The sequence below is a fragment of the Pleurodeles waltl genome, chromosome 4_1 (assembly GCF_031143425.1).
Source record: "Pleurodeles waltl isolate 20211129_DDA chromosome 4_1, aPleWal1.hap1.20221129, whole genome shotgun sequence".
NCBI classification, from domain to species: Eukaryota; Metazoa; Chordata; class Amphibia; order Caudata; family Salamandridae; genus Pleurodeles; species Pleurodeles waltl.
This window is the reverse complement of record NC_090442.1, coordinates 24,306,725-24,322,433: the sequence shown is the minus strand read 5'-3', so window position 1 is coordinate 24,322,433 and position 15,709 is coordinate 24,306,725.

The window sequence follows — 15,709 nt, the reverse complement described above, 5'->3', positions numbered from 1 at the left end:
AAGGACTTCCTTCTGAAAACAGAGGTCTTGAATTAACTTAGGAAGTGTCTTTGAAGGAGGAGAGCTTTGAGGTCAGTTTTGAAGGCCTGGGAAGAGGTGGTGGTCCGAAGCTGAGGCGGAAGTGAGTTCCAGATTCTCACCGCGTTGCCTGAAAAGGATTGGGCCATCAATCTTTCCTTCTTGAAAATGGGAGGTTCAAGCAATAACTTTTCTGCATTACGTGATGGTCTGGAGCCCCCAGAGAGTTTCAGTTTATTCACCAGGTAGTGAGGGGAGGAGGAGTGCAAGGCTTTGTGGGTGATACATGCAGTTTTGTAGATAGATCTTGCCTCTATGGGAAGCCAACGGAGGGTGGATAAAATGGGTGTGATGTGGTCGCTTCTTTTGGCCCCATATATGAAACGAGCTGCTGAATGGAGAATAGACTTCAGGGGGGAAAGGTGGGATTTGGGAAGGCCAGTAAGAAGAGAGTTGCAGTAGTCCAATCTGGAGAGAACCAGCGCTTGGACCAGGGTTTTAAGGTCGTACTCCGGGAAGAAGCGACGAATCCCCCAAAGAAGGCGCAGTTGGTGTCGAGCAGACTTTGCAATGGAGTTAATGTGGGAGAGTAGATTAAGTTTTTTGTCTAGAATGACACCCAGGGATTTTGCGCTCTCGACAATGATGGGCTTATTGTTCATTAGATTGATCTGATCCATCCATGTTTGCACTGGGGGATGAGAAAGGGAGGAGGAAAGGAGGAGGAATTCTGTTTTGGAGGGATTCAGGATCAGTTGATGAGTTACCATCCAGTTTTGAATGGAGTCGAGGGTAGAGCTAAGGAAGGAGAGATCGTGATTGGAGGCCACCTTAAGGTAAATCTGAGTGTCATCCGCATATAGATGATAGTGGATCCCGGATTTACTCAGCAGATTTCCCAACGGTTCTAAATAGAGATTGAACAGTGTGGGTGCAAGTATGGAGCCTTGAGGAACACCTTGACTGACTGCTACAGGAGCTGAAAGACTGTTAGCTATTTTGACCATTTGGGATCTATCAGAGAGGAAGGAGGCAAACCATTTGACCACAGTGCCCTCCATGCCCATTCTCTGTTGAAGAGTGTTAAGGAGAGTGCTGTGATTGACAGTGTCAAAGGCTGCAGAAAGGTCAAGAAGAATTAGAAGACAAGACTCCCCTGAATCGAGTATCCGCAGCGCGTCATCAATCACTAGCAGCAGGGCTGTTTCAGTGCTGCGGTTTTGAATGAAGCCAGACTGGAAATTGTCAAGAAGATCATTTTCCTTGATATGGCGAGAGAGTTGTTTCGCTACACATTTTTCTGTGATTTTCGCAAGAAAGGGTAGGTTAGTGATGGGACGGTAGTTGTTGAGGTCGTTCGCATCAGCGGTGGGTTTTTTAAGCAGAGGGGTGACCTGCCCAGTTTTGAAGGAAACAGGAAGGGAGCCTTGACTGAGGGAGAGGTTGACCAGAGTGGTCCAGTAGGAAAGAGAATTAGTATAGAAGTCAATGGCAATGGCACTAGGGATGGGGTCAAGAGAATGGTTAGAGGGCTTTGTATCGAGGATGCATTTAAGGAGAGCATCGTCAGAGATGGGGTCAAAGTTTTGCCAAATGGTTAAGGATTTGCACTCCTCTGTGGGGGTAGGATGAATGACCTGATCTACAAGTGATTTTACCTTTTCATCAAAGAATATAGCGAATTCCGCTGCTTTCTTTGTGGAATCTTCCAATTTGGAGGTTGGGGGAGAGCTGTTAGGGTTCTTGATGAGGTCGAATAGTTTTTTGGGTCTATTTTTGGCTGAGTCAAGGAGGGATTTGTAGTGCGACGCTTTTCCAAGGAAGATGAGATTGTGGTACTTGGATCTTGCTGAACGAAGCGTGGCCAAATTTTCAGTGGAGGGTGCTTGTCTCCATTGTTTCTCAAGGGCTCTTATGAGCTTCCTTTCTTCATAGAGGGATTTGTTGAACCAAGGTGCTGAGGGAGTGGGCCTTTTCTTTTTGCTTTGGAGAGGAGCAACATTATTGATTTCGACTGCAAGGACTGTGAGGCATTGGGAGGTGAGTTCGTTGACCTCTAGGTCCGGGTCTAGCCTTGGAAGTGATAGCAAGGCAGAATTACAGAGGGTACTGAGGTCAATATTTTTAGTGTCACGGAACCAGGAAGTAGCCCTCATAGGCTGGCCCAGAGTTATAGAGTGTGATAGGTGAAGAGAGAATGGGATGAGGAGGTGGTCCGACCAGTCTACATGAATAGGGGTAGCGATAGTCAGCAAGCCTGCTTTAGAAATGACAAGGTCTAGGATTGAGCCTTTAGAGTGTGTTGTTTCTGTGCAGTGTTGGATAAGATCGTTTGCAGAGAGGAAGGTGGCCAGCAAATTCGCATTTGTGTCTTGAGGCGAGCCCCAGTGGACATTGAAGTCACCCACGAAGATCTGATTGTCACTTTGCGTGAATTGGTCGCTGATGCAGTCCGTGACTTCCTCCATAAACGAAGGGCTGCTACCAGGCGGGTGGTAAATAGCATGGAATCTGAGAGGTGAGCGGTGGTGCAATTGAAGCTCAAGTGATAGGCATTCAAAAGTGTGGCAGGAGCTGTTAGGAAGAGCCTTAAGTTGAAGGGAGTTTCTAAAGATGACCGCAACACCTCCCCCCACTTTGTCAATTCTGTCATTTCTAAGTATAGAATAGCCTGTGGGTACAAGGAGATCAAACATAGAGTGAGAGGTATCGTTGAACCAGGTCTCTGTGAGGAAGATCATGTCAATATTGTGCTGGTTGATGGTATCGGAGATTTCAAGTTTGTGTTTTATTGCAGATCTGCAGTTGTGGAGCAGACAGCGCAGCTCTGACGCAACTGTTTTGGTGACGGGGGCACTTGGGCTATGAGGGGTGATAGGGATATTGTGCTTATATGAGGGCGCTCGGGAGGATTTAGGTGGGCGAGTGGTTCTGACAGAGGAGATGGTCGGAATAGTGTAGATTACAGGGTTACTGGGAAGTGGAAGTGAAGGAAGAGTGGCGTTCGAGTGCTTGTGTGGATTTGCAGACGACTGGCTATGTTTAGCTATAGTGGGGTGTGGTGGTGAGGTGCATCTCGTGGAAGGGTGAGTGTTAGCCAAAGGAATTGAGGTGTGTGGAAAAGTCGAGATCTTGGAGCTTAAAACTAAAATGGTAGCTTCAAGTTGGGAGATGGCGGTGATTAGAGAGCCTAGCTTTTTTTCCAGAGAGAGTAAGGAAGAGCACGGCGTAATGGGTGGCTCGATGGAAACAGGAGGGGGTGCACTAGGCAGTGTACGGCAGGAAGAGGTGGGGGAACGGGAGGGGAGTAGGGGTATAGGGTTCAGAGGTGGGGAAAGGTTTAGGGTGAGAGCAGGAGTTGGTGTACCAGGGGTGAGAGGAGAGTTGTCGTTGTTGGCGTTGCAAGAAGGATAGGAATTAAGGGCAGAACTATGGGGCGATAGTAGAGAAGTGGGGCGGTGGGGCGATAGGAGAGGGGAGGAGTGTGAGGAGTCATAGGGATTAGGGAGGTATGAAAGGAAGGGGGGGGAGTTGGATAGAGTTGGATAGGTCCTGGCAGCTAAGTGAGGTGGCTGTGATGGAGCGGGTATCGGGCAGAATGGGGGGGATTGGGAGAAAGGGAAGTTGAAGAAAGGAAGTGATTCTGCTCGGTCCGAGGGAGGGAAGGGGTTACCAGGGGAGGAAAGGGGGTAGCACAGCAGTGCTGGAGGAGAGTGGGGAGGGAGAGAGATGGAATGTATTTGCGGGGAAATTGGGGTACATAGTGAGGGGAGGAGTGGGCGGAAAAGAAGAGCGGAGGAGGGAACAAGGGGAGCGTAGGGAACATAGACAGGGGGAGAGGGCTGGAGGAGATGTGGTCTAAGGAGGGGGGTGGCTGGAAGGGATAGGGGGGAGGAGATGAGAATGGAGTGCCGGGACGGTGCGGAATGGACGAGGAGCGTGTTAGCTAGAGGTAAGGCTGAAGTGAAGAGGGGAGGGGCAAACTGGGAAGGGGGGAAGAATGCGAGGCGAGGTCCGAGGGGAGAGAAGAGGGTCAACCTGTGCCTCCCCAGGGTGCAGCCTGTTGGAGAGTGGGGGGGTCAGGGGAGGAGAAAGGGAGTAATTGGTGGAGCTAGATGGAGAGTCAAGGGATAGCCCGGTAGCAGGGGAGGGGAGTAGGGAAGGGAAGAGGCGGTCAAAGAGAGAGAGACAGGTGTCTTTGGCTTGGATCATAACAGTACCGTTGTTATAGAGTGAGATAGTGAGGGAGCCGTTAAAACACGCAGAGGGGGACATTTTTAGCTGTTTCCCATGGGGGATAGAGGAGGAGGAGGTGACGTTAAAGGAATTGTAAAAGCTGGTAGACCAAGAGGGTATGTCGTGCGTGAAAAAAATTAGATCATTTTTGAGCCCCCCATATCAACCATTGTAAAACTGATCGACAAAAAGGGAATCGGGGAAATATTCAATGGTGTTATGCTTGAAACGTTTTGTTGCAGCTTTAGACAGGTTAGAAGGGTAGATGATTTTGTAGCAATTAATTCCAGACTTCATTCGAGCGGTGGCCATGTTGGGAAATTGTGGAGGAGGAGGGTGGTGGGGAAAAGGGAAGGGTGTTACTAGGACGGTGGTGGTGAGGAGAGGTATGAGGGCAAGAAGGGGGCACGTAATCCAGACATCGGGTGAAGGAACCTGAGTTATTGTGGAGACAGGAAAGTGAGGCGATTAGGGATAGGTTGTTACTTCAGAACAGGGCTGATTCAACAAGATGGAATAGGAGATGAAGTGGTGTAAGAGGAAAATCACTGTACTTATCATCCTGAGATATAAACCACATAAAGCACAGCATCACAATAGGTATCAAAGACATTGTACGCCCCAAATCTCAACAGTCTAATATTAGATACTTATCTCCTAAGTATCGGCATCATTATGGGCAAAAAGCACAGGGTGGAACATAATTTCACTAGCATAACCCAAAGTATGCCAGAACCTCAAAATCATAAAACACAATTTAGAGGTAGCCAGAACAGGGTCTGAAAATCAAACTACCAGAAATACATTTCCTAGCACCACAAATACATAATGGGGCCTGGCGCCCTACAAACCACCAGGAACCCCTAGTCAGCTGGCCAAAGGGGCTCAAATGCCCTGTGTCCAGAATGTTGGGGCTGCTGCCAATACAGTGAAAGACCAGCGTGCGTGCTTGCGCAAACCTAAACGTTGCAACTGGCACTAAGTGCTGCACAGCTGTGAAGAAATGGTGCAAGGAGTGCATCTCACTCCTACCTCAGACAGAACTACCTCCAAATGCCCTAAGAGTCTAGAGGACTGTACTGCATGGTGTTGGCCCGTTTTACCCATTTTGCGGTGATGTGCATGTGCCAAATGAAGGTGGTTTCCCTACAGATCGTTGTAGTTTGCTCGAGTGATGGGGCAAGGTGTGGAGTTACTCTCAGAGCCCACAATCCATAGTTGGGGTCAGAAAGAAACTGGGTGGATCGCTTTTACTCTTGCTTTGGTCTTGAAACCCCCCTCTTAGTGCAGAGACTTGGAAATAGTCCCTGCTGGGATCTGGTTCAATTCAACTCGCCAGGTGATTCCCCGGACCAGGGGTGTTTCCATTATATTCCCAGAGGCTCTCACCTTAATGCTGCGTTTGTACAATCATGTCTTCAGGTGCCCCCAGTGGTGCTCTGTCGGACCTCCGAGTAGGGGTCTCTAGAGTTAGTTTTCCAGGGGCCCCAAGTCAAGGGGCCTCGCCAGTTTTGTTCCTTGACCCCGATCAGGTAACCGGTGTTCCGCTTTCCTTCTCTCCGCAGGGTGTCAGAGGCAAGCACGGCTCAGCTCAGCGGAGTGGGGCCAGCCGCTTCGGGTCCTCCCTGGGGACTCGTCTATTTTACGGGCTCCGTAGTCCCCGGGATGGCGCAGTCGTCACAGAAGACGGGGTACGTCCTTATCCAAGATGGCGCAGTCGTCACAGAAGACGGGGTACGTCCTTATCCAAGATGGCGCAGTCCTCACAGAAGACGGGGTACGTCCTTATCCAAGCTGGCGCAGTCCTCACAGAAGACGGGGTACTTTTCCAAGATGGCGCAGACTTCACTCTAGACGGAGTACGTCCTTATCTAAGATGGCGCAGTCTTCACTCTAGACGGAGTACGTCCTTATCCAAGATGGTGCAGTCTTCACTCTAGACGGAGTACGTCCTTATCCAAGATGGCGCAGTCTTCACTCTAGACGGGGTTCGTCCTTTTCCAAGACGGCCGCTAATGCAGATGTCTCCAGTGGAGAGGGAGCGTGTCATCACCAAGATGGAGTACGACCTCACTGGCGACGGTTGTGACCCTGTGGGAAAATGGCTCCTACGGTTACCCGTTCAGACGCCAGGTACGGAGTGGGCGCGTTCGCTGCTCCCTCATCTAAAATGGCGGCTTTCACTGCAGGGCACAGCTGACGTCCCGACTCAATATGGCGCAGATCCTTACCCAAGATGGCCGCCCCCGAGCTAGTATTCGCGCAACGCGAAAGAAACAAAGAGCCGCGGCCGAGGCGGAGGGAGAGACGGCGGCGGCGGGGCCGGGGCACCGGTGAGAGGGTGCCTGGCGGGGAGGAGCGGAGCTGACAGTCGGGGATAGGAGCCGGACAGTTAGTTCTGTTATTTGGAGTTGTGTAGCGCTTGAGCCTCCCTTCTTTAGCTTGGCCCCGGGTTTTAATAGCTCTAGTGACTGTCCCCTCGTAACTCCAAAGGGGTGAGGTCTTTTGTGCGCCACTTATCGGAAGTTTAAAGTATTTACCAGGTTGTCGATGCTGTAGCTAGGGTTCCCGCGGTTGAGAGCCGCTTGGAATGTGGCATTTACACTCCGTTCATCTCAGTTTGTGTCCCCCTGGCCTTCGTTCCATTCGGGTTCAGATCTAATCAAAGAAGGGGCTTTTCAGGTTTGGTTGCGAACGTCAAATTTGGGCTCAGCAAGTCCCCGCGCGTCCCGCTGCCCTGCATCGCTCCCCCTGCCGATACTTCGGCTCCAGCGGTCGACAAAACCTTGTGTTTCTTTATTACATATATGAAATTGTAGACAGCTGCTGCATTTAAACTGCACTTTGTACTCATTTTTATCGTTCGTGTGTGATATTATTTATATTTAATACAGCTGCTCATCTTCATACACCTCTGTGTCAGTTTTTGACTTTGGCATGTGGGATTAAGGACATTATTTGCTTCTTAAAGTTTTAAACCCGAGGCCTCTGTTCACCAGGCTTTGTAACCAGAGACTTTATTTCTCTTTATTTATTGCATTGTCAATGTGAATTAACATAATGACTTTTAATTCATTGTTAAAGTGTGAAAATGGAGGCAACTGCAACAATTAAACTGGACAGTTTTTTTCTAATTTTCCTTTTCTTTATATTTATTACGCTGTGTATCCCCAAACAACGCACCGAAGTTTTGGCCCGAAATAAGTTTTCATATCTGTGCTGCTTTGTTGACCCCTTCCATCCCTTCAAGGGTTCACTTATAAAACACAAACATATCTTCCAAACTCTCAGGCTGCTTATGTGTGACATTTTCATAATTTCAGTGTAATTAGGAGCAACATTCAACGACCATGAATGACACCTTCTCACAAGCAAAATCAAGCAATGAAGACTAGGGAAACATAAAAATATCAGAACCCATCTGAGTGTAGTGGCAAGTATGAAGGATGCGAGGGAGCCGGATTTCATGATAATATCTTTTATTCTTGCCACAAGAAATAAGGCCCACGAGGAGCCGGCCGGCCGCAACACCGCGCTTGTTCGCGCCTCTCTGCTTTCCGCCACGCCGCCCCCTGACGTCACGACCGTCCTCGCTAAGGATTGGTTGTGACGTCATGAGGTGCCTAAACATAGAAGACAGACCAGTTCTGTCCCTCCGGCCTCGTACGTTAACTCACGTACGACATCTCCCTTTTCAACAGAACAAGAGAACTTAAGGAACTTCACCTCATAACAAAATCTTCGAACCTCTTGGGGGCTCGGATACGCCTAGTTGGCCTGCTCGGAGTAACATACTGAAGTGAATTCGCCCTGACGGCGCACGCATCCTCTCGGCTTGACCCCATTACATTGTGACTGTCGCTCTCCACAGATTCGGGCCTGCAACCGTTCTGTCCGGAGGCATCCGTCAAACCACGCCATGCCTTCTCGCATCGCTCTGCACTCCCATGTCCACTCATTCCTCGCCTGGAAGGCGTATTCGCACATTCCTTCTCATCAATGACTACATCCCTGGCTTCGTGAGTTTCCCACTCGTCAACATCATCCGTGCACTCGGCCCCATCCACACGGACATCTTTCATGATGATTTTCTCTTGACCAGCCTTGAGCCTAACTATGTCGTCCTTGCTCCACCACCCCGCTCCTTCCAGACAGACTGCCCCTCTTGTCACTCCTTGCACACGCACCGGGGTTTGAAACACAGACTCCCCCTTCATCACCCTGTTGGGTTTCTTCACCAGTACCCAATCCCCTTGCGCTATATTTTTAGTTTTGGCTCTATTCACCATGTCAGCGTACCGCTTATTGTTTTCCTGTTTGGCCACTACTCTTGCTTTGACTCTCAACCTCTCATCAGATTCTGCCTCAATTTCCCGGTTCATGTCATACCACTTATTGAATTTGGGGGTAAGCTCACTCATGCATCTTCTCCCTCTCATCAAATAAAACGGAGTGTGTCCAGTAACCTCACTGGGCGTGTTATGGAAAGTGTGCACCTTGTCCGCCAGAAACGCTTTCACATTCATGTTGGAAGCAATTGCCTGTTGCACGCCCTCTTTGAGGAATCTATTCATACGCTCAACCTGCCCATTGCTCTTCGGGCTGTACAGCGGGGTCTTCTCCTGCTTAATCCCTAACCTGGACAGAAAATCCGTCATCTGCCTGGACACTAGCTGGGTGCCATTGTCCGACACCATGATCTTCGGCTGTCCCTCAATCGCGAAAATTTTCGTCAATGCCTTGATCACTCGTGCAGTGGTAACTTCCCTGACGAACTTGTAGTGAATCCATTTGGAGAAGTAATCCGTAAGGACGATGAGATATCTACACTCGTCAGGTAGCATGGTAAATGGGCCCGCAAAATCAATGGCAATCTTGTTCCATGGGCCGGCAGGAATGTCCACCAGCTGCAACTCTCCTTTTGTCGTCTTCCAGTGCTTATCGGCTCTTAAGCACGGTCCGCACCGATCAATGAATCTGCTGACGTCGCTGCACATCCCTGGCCACCAGTAGTACTGCTTGAGGAGACTCTTTGTAGCGGTATTGCCCGGGTGGCCCTTATGGGCAATCCTGATTAGCTTGTCTCTTAAACCTTCCGGAGGTACGAACAGCTCGTGTCTCTTCACAAAGCCGCCTTCGATGGTGAGTTCAGAACTAATCTGTTGGAAACTAGACCTGGCCTAGCAGTTCGGGCTGGACTGTTCCCATGGGGAACAGGGTCAAGACTGATTTGCATATGGCTGGGTCCAAACTGGAATGGCATGGGCAGCAAAAAAACGATGGATTAAACCCAGATCTGTGACTGGGGGTGAATGTTTGACAATGTTCAGCATTCCGTCCATCACTTGTTGTTTTTGCATTTGTCGCCCTAAGTGGGAAGGGTATGCCCAGACGTGGGTCCCGTGCTTCCCATGCCACTGGATTCAAGCTAGCCTGGCTGATGAGGGGTGAAACCCCGAAACCGGTCCCAGGATGCTTGTTTCCAGTCCAGGGAAGACCTGGCCTAGCAGTTCGGGCTGGACTGTTCCCATGGGGAACAGGGTCAAGACTGATTTGCATATGGCTGGGTCCAAACTGGAATGGCATGGGCAGCAAAAAAACGATGGATTAAACCCAGATCTGTGACTGGGGGTGAATGTTTGACAATGTTCAGCATTCCGTCCATCACTTGTTGTTTTTGCATTTGTCGCCCTAAGTAGGAAGGGTATGCCCAGACGTGGGTCCCGTGCTTCCCATGCCACTGGATTCAAGCTAGCCTGGCTGATGAGGGGTGAAACCCCGAAACCGGTCCCAGGATGCTTGTTTCCAGTCCAGGGAAGACCTGGCCTAGCAGTTCGGGCTGGACTGTTCCCATGGGGAACAGGGTCAAGACTGATTTGCATATGGCTGGGTCCAAACTGGAATGGCATGGGCAGCAAAAAAACGATGGATTAAACCCAGATCTGTGACTGGGGGTGAATGTTTGACAATGTTCAGCATTCCGTCCATCACTTGTTGTTTTTGCATTTGTCGCCCTAAGTGGGAAGGGTATGCCCAGACGTGGGTCCCGTGCTTCCCATGCCACTGGATTCAAGCTAGCCTGGCTGATGAGGGGTGAAACCCCGAAACCGGTCCCAGGATGCTTGTTTCCAGTCCAGGGAAGACCTGGCCTAGCAGTTCGGGCTGGACTGTTCCCATGGGGAACAGGGTCAAGACTGATTTGCATATGGCTGGGTCCAAACTGGAATGGCATGGGCAGCAAAAAAACGATGGATTAAACCCAGATCTGTGACTGGGGGTGAATGTTTGACAATGTTCAGCATTCCGTCCATCACTTGTTGTTTTTGCATTTGTCGCCCTAAGTGGGAAGAGTATGCCCAGACGTGGGTCCCGTGCTTCCCATGCCACTGGATTCAAGCTAGCCTGGCTGATGAGGGGTGAAACCCCGAAACCGGTCCCAGGATGCTTGTTTCCAGTCCAGGGAAGACCTGGCCTAGCAGTTCGGGCTGGACTGTTCCCATGGGGAACAGGGTCAAGACTGATTTGCATATGGCTGGGTCCAAACTGGAATGGCATGGGCAGCAAAAAAACGATGGATTAAACCCAGATCTGTGACTGGGGGTGAATGTTTGACAATGTTCAGCATTCCGTCCATCACTTGTTGTTTTTGGAAACTTCTGAGCGCCCCGTGCAAGTTCCGGATAGGGGGCCAATGAGCCTTCATGTGGTCCATCACCCTCCGAATAGTCACGTCCTTCTCCTGAGCCGTCAACCATTCTTCCTCTGATATGGATCCCTCGCACATGGCTGTTGCGTCAACCATTGCCACAACGCACTCCGTGTCGTCCAGGGAATCATTCTCCTCATCCGGGGTCGGTATGCGAGATAGGCAATCCGCCCTGCAGTTGAGACCCCCTTTGATGTGTCTGACGGTGAAGTGATATTCTTGCAACTTAGACAGTAGACGTAGGAGCCTTGAGCTGGCTTTGCCATTGCCACGTCCTTCACCGTCCATCATCTATATCAAGGGTTTGTGGTCGGTGACTAATTCGAACTCCCTGCCCCACAAATAATTTCTCAGTTTCTCCACGGCCCAGACGCACGCGAGCGTCTCCCGCTCGATGGTGTTGTAGTGCTTCTCAGCTTCGCTCAATGACCGCGATATAAATGCAACTGTGTTCTCCTTCTTCCCTTGGAATTGGCAAAACACTGCACCGATTCCCTTGGCACTAGCGTCAACCGTGATTACATTCCGGAGGTCCTTGTTGTACGGTTGTAATACTGGGGCCGCGGCGATTGCCTGCTTGACGGATTCGAAGGCATTGCTTTGTTCCTGCATCCACGTATATTTTTCGTTCTTCCGTAGCAGTTTCCTTAGAGGCTCCACAGTGGTTGCGTATCCTTGCATGAACTTGGAATAGTATTCGCTGAGTCCCAGGAACGATCGCAAGGCGTCTTTGTCTCCTGGGCAAGGGGCATCTCGTATGGCCCTCATTAAATCATCTTTCGGCGCAATGCCATTTGAGGTAAGCACATGCCCTAAGTATTCTATCTTGCTTTCCATGAATTTGCACTTGTCTTTGGAGACTGTCATCCCCCTTTTTTGTAGCACCTCCAACACTCTGCACAGCAGTTCCAGGTGCCCCTTCTCGTCTTCCGTGTGTATCAGAATGTCGTCCTGAAACGCTTCAACCCCCTTCATATCGCAGAAGAGGAGGTCCATTAGCTTTTGAAAGACACCCGATGCCGATGCAAGGCCGAATGGAAGACGGATGTACCTGTATGCTCCAAACGGAGTAATAAAGGTGGTCAGTTCCTTGGACTCCTCCGTGAGACATACCTGGTGGTATGCCGACTTCAGGTCTATCAGGGTGAAAAACTTCGATCCTGCTGTGGCCGACAATATCTCCTGAATGTTAGGCAGAGGATGGCAGTTCACCAGGATATTTCTGTTCAGTGATCGCAGGTCTACACACAACCGAATGTCCCCTGTCCTCTTCTTCTTGGACACCACGATTGCGGACACCCATTCTGATGCACCTGCTTCCTCTATTACTCCTTCCCTTTTCAGCTTATCAAGAACAGCCTTCAGCTCCCCCCTTACAGAAAGAGGAATCGTTCTGACTTTGTGCTTAATTGGTAGGGCACCCTTTTTTAACCGTATAACATGCACAAATCCTCTTACGCACCCTACCTTGTTTTCAAAAACGGAATCAAACATTTCGAGGACCTCAGCTAATCCATCATGCAAATCATCAGGCTGCACATAATTGACCCAGTCATCTCTCAGAACTATGGGATCTTCTGCCCCAGGGACTAGCATCACACCTAGCTTCGCCAGGTCCTTCCATCCCACAAGGCTCCTCCCTTTTTCAGCCACATATATCTTTGTTCTCACAGTGCGCCCTCGAAAGGTGAGGGAGTCCCAGAAGTAACCTTTCATCACTATGTCGTGTTCCCCGAAGGCCTTTGGACTCACATCCGTCTCATGCAGTCGTACATCTTGCCATTTCGAATCAAATGTCCTATCAGAGATCAGGGTAAGGGGGGAACCAGAATCAGCCGTAAATGGCAATTTTATCGCACCAATCATGACGGAGCCAATGGGACCCTTCACTCTACCGTCCTCGCTATCAATGGACAACACAATGTCCGCATCCGCATCAGTGTCACTCTCGCTTACCCAGCTCACTTTCATGCCCGTACTATATTTTTTTGCTTTACATACTGCCGCAAAGTGGCCCAACTTCCTACATTTAGAACAGCTTTTGTGCACGGCAGGGCAGGCCCTGCTATCCGCTAAGTGATCCTTTGACCCACATCTAAAACAGACGAGCTGCCTCCTGCCTCCCCCTCTATCACTCGCCGCCCTGTCTGAAGTCTTGGGCACATGTTTACGACTGTCTTGTACATAGAACACATTTGAAGCCTGACTAGTGTTCGACAGTTCCTTGGAAGATACCATGGAGCGTTCCACTGCCTTTGCAATGGCTACTACGTCCTTCAGTGAAGGATTCCTGCATGAAAGCAAACGTTCCTGCACTTTCTTTGAATGGCAGTAGAACACCACCTGATCTCTAATGTACGTATCAGTCATCGCTGCAAATTCACAATCTTGGGCTAGAACACGTAGACATGCAATATACTCTTCGATAGTCTCTCCTTCCTCTTGTTTCCACAGTGCGAATTTATGGCGCCCCACCATGATGTTGCACTCCTCCGCATACTGCAACTCAAGTCACCGTACAGCCTCCTGGTACTCATTCAGCGGAGCTGTGGCTCCATGGGGATTCACATAAACCGGCAGGCTATCGAAAACCTCTTGTCCAGCCTTCCCCAACAGGTCGAATAACAAAGACTTTTTCCGTTCGGGGCTATACCCCTGACCATCAATTGAGATAATATAGTTCTCAAATGCGCGCAGCCATCCTTTCCACTTCATGCATGGCTTACCGGGAGAGTCCAGGAAGAGAGGAGGCACGCAGATATGACCTGTCTGCGACATGGCCGGAAAGCAGGCGCCACACTTGGAAGGACCGCGTGATACAGGTGCAGCATCCACTACGGGAGGCTACTGGGCTGCACAGAACTGTAGGAGTCGTCATAATCAATCGTGTGGAGATCGCAGCATCAGCACCTTAGGGATTGCATGTAGTCTCACGTGAAGAGATATCAGCGCTTTCCACTGGCCTCCCGAAACATCAGGTAAGGTGGGCTACACTCGTGGGTCTTGGTAGAAGCTGTGACCCTCGTCGCCATTTGTAGTGGCAAGTATGAAGGATGCGAGGGAGCCGGATTTCATGATAATATCTTTTATTCTTGCCACAAGAAATAAGGCCCACGAGGAGCCGGCCGGCCGCAACACCGCGCTTGTTCGCGCCTCTCTGCTTTCCGCCGCGCCGCCCCCTGACGTCACGACCGTCCTCGCTAAGGATTGGTCGTGACGTCATGAGGCGCCTAAACATAGAAGACAGACCAGTTCTGTCCCTCCGGCCTCGTACGTTAACTCACGTACGACACTGAGCAACGAGAAACTCTAAGAAGATTTTAAAATTGCTGCAAATCATCAGAAATGGAAGTGCACTAACCTGGTGCCCTTGTAACCTGATCATACTGCAGACAGCGACTCACTGCAATTATGCGGCTGAGCTCTACTTTGTGCAGACAGTGTGATCGCTGCAATGCAGAGCTCTCAGCTGTAACTTTCACTCAAGGGGCTGAACTCATCTTTGTGCAGACTGCAATGCAGAGGTATCAGCTGTAACTTTCACTCAAGGGGCTGAGCTCATCTTTGTGCAGACTGCAATGCAGAGCTCTCAGCTGTAACTTTCACTCAAGGGGCTGAGCTCATCTTTGTGCAGACTGCAATGCAGAGCTCTCAGCTGTAACTTTCACTCAAAGGGCTGAACTCATCTTTGTGCAGACTGCAATGCAGAGCTCTCAGCTGTAACTTTCACTCAAGGGGCTGAACTCATCTTTGTGCAGACTGCAATGCAGCGCTCTCAGCTGTAACTTTCACTCAAAGGGCTGAACTCATCTTTGTGCAGACTGCAATGCAGAGCTCTCAGCTGTAACTTTCACTCAAGGGGCTGAACTCATCTTTGTGCAGACTGCAATGCAGAGCTCTCAGCTGTAACTTTCACTCAAGGGGCTGAACTCATCTTTGTGCAGACTGCAATGCAGAGCTCTCAGCTGTAACTTTCACTCAAAGGGCTGAACTCATCTTTGTGCAGACTGCAATGCAGAGCTTTCAGCTGTAACTTTAGTCTGAGTGAAGCGCTCCTAAAAAGTAAATTAGATTGGGAGGCCATGAGAAGAAGTGCTGTGAGTTACACTTATTCCGGTCTCCCCAGCACCGTCTCTGTCCGGTCCGGGCAGCGCCGCAGCCCAGGAAACTCTCATTCCCAGGCATTGATTCTTGGCTGCAGAGCGGGGTGGTCGGATCGCCTGCTGAGGCAAATACCCCACTCTCAAGTGGCGGCTGCGGTCTGGGTGTCGGTCACAGTTGTGAATGTATGCTGAGGTGCGCATAGCCTTTACCACATGTTTTTACCAATGGATATACCTTATGAAGGTATGAGTGGTAAGGGTATATGGGTGGTACTGGTGGTAGAGCATATGCACGGTAAAGGCACCGGTATGGTAAAGGCTATCAGCATCATTAGAGGGAACAGAGAGAACCTTATGTTTCCTCTTTACGACCTGCACCAGAAGAGCTCGCCGTGGGGGTGAGTGAGGTGAGGGGGGTACGGTTTTAGGGCGTGAGGTGGTGGGGGGATACGGATTTAGGGCCTGGGGTATGGTTTCGGGTGGGGAGTACGGCTTTAGGTTTGGGGGTGGGGGGCCCAGAGGAGGGTCGCGCTGGGGTTCGTTTTTAAGGCACAAGGCAGGGGTTGAGTATGTTTTAGAAGGGCTGGGGTCATGGGGATGGGTCGCGCCAGGGTCCGGTTTTAGGGCTCAGGGCTCAGGGCTAGGG